The following is a 1,830-nucleotide window of genomic DNA, read 5'->3' on the forward strand; positions in this document are numbered from 1 at the left end:
AACAGTGAATAAGGGTTCCAGTTTCTCCACAACCTCGCCAGCATTTGTTGCTTGCTGTTCTGTTAAATTTTGCTATTCTTACTGGGGTGAGATTATATCTCATAGTTGTTTTGGAAAGTTTTACTATTCTATTCTGGTTATGATCTTTACATATTCTTTCACACTCTCATTTCAAGGTCAAATAACTCAATGTTTGGGGGTTTTTTGGTTTTGGTTTTTTTTTGGGTTTTTTTTTTTTTGTTGTTGTTGTTGTTTGTTTTTTTGCAGGACAGTTAAATACTATGCTAATTCTTACCATAGTCCTTGTGATTCACTCACAAGGAGTGGATGGGTTCAAATAGGGTGACAGTGGTCTACCAAGAGGACTAGAGAGCTTTTTGCTAATGTCAGTAAGGTATATAGTACCTGCAAGTGCTAAGGTTACATATCAGCTTGGCTGGGTCATTGTTTTCAGTAGTTTGGCGGGTGTGTAATGATGTAGTCACTTTCCATTTTGTGATTTGATATGATGGTACCCTACTTTGTGACATGTCATAAATCTTAGCCTCTGTGCCTATGGTTGTGGACTCATTTCAGAATGAATTATCTGATGTTAATAAGGGAGGAAGGATTAGGGTAGGATGTATCTGGAGTCATCATCTTACAAGATAGGATGACTCAAATCACACCCTCACATCAGTTACCACCCTTATCATGCTTATTCAAGTCACACCCTTGCACAGTCTTGCTCAAGTTAGGAGAGTTTCCTTGAGGATATGGTCTGCATTCAATAGACACAAGACTGCTCTGATAAACTCTCTTTCTTGCTTTGGACCCTGCACCGAGCCTGCCATTGTCTGACCTCCTTGGAAGGATCTTAGTCCTTCAGCCAGCAGCCTATCATTGGACCTGATCTACCAGCATCTGTTAAGTTGGGCTCATCTGACCCTACAACCACGTGAATCAGAGAACTCACCAGTCCGACACCTAACCCACAGATTTGGAACTTGTAAACCTTCACTACTACATGAGTGATTTCCCTGAAGGGTCATGAGTTCTAGGTGATGTTGCAGCGAATTACAGAACTCAAAGAGAGAGGAAGGACAGACACTGAGTATGGGGGAAGAGGAGTGACCATTCCATAGTGGTACAGCAGTGTGGAAAAGTTGGACCTTTGTAACATCTTCAACCTCCATCTTAAAGGAAACAATTATCTGCTGATTCTTCTAAAAAAGAAATTATTCATTTCCTTTAAAATATTATTCATTTCCTGGTTGATGCAAATGGTCGCAAGCTTAACTATTTGTCTGCTCAGATGCAAGACAAGCCCAGCAATCTGCTTCCAAAAGTCACAGCCTTGAAAACTGGTGGAGCAGTTCCATTCCATATGTGCAGGGTTCCCGTGAGTGGAACAACCTCAGAAAAGAACTTCAGGTCAATATAAGCAAACACAGCACAGGAGAAATTCACAGCATGGATAGAATTCGAACCAGATGATTGCTAAGTTTCCAACATGGAATTCTATGATTCCCTGACTAATAGAGTAATAGATAACATGAGGAAGAAAGACGAACGCACAAGTTTTCAGGTTCAGCAGACACACAGGAAGCAATTCCTTTGGGATGGATGCACTTGAAGAAGTGCAGAAAAATTTAATTAGAAGGGAAGATCACAAGCAGATTTGGGGAACTGTTTTAAATTCGTTAACTGAGGTTAATATTGGATGAGGAGTCCATTAATCATCATCTCCTACTAGAGCGAGGGCTGCATGGTGGAGGGGACCTGGGGGAGTGTTTGTAAAACAATGAAAGAATCTTTTCTTTTACTTTTCCATAATTTTTGGACTCATGT

This window comes from Elephantulus edwardii, unplaced genomic scaffold, assembly GCF_000299155.1.
Source record: "Elephantulus edwardii isolate Elephantulus edwardi_28Jun2011 unplaced genomic scaffold, EleEdw1.0 scaffold00010, whole genome shotgun sequence".
NCBI classification, from domain to species: Eukaryota; Metazoa; Chordata; class Mammalia; order Macroscelidea; family Macroscelididae; genus Elephantulus; species Elephantulus edwardii.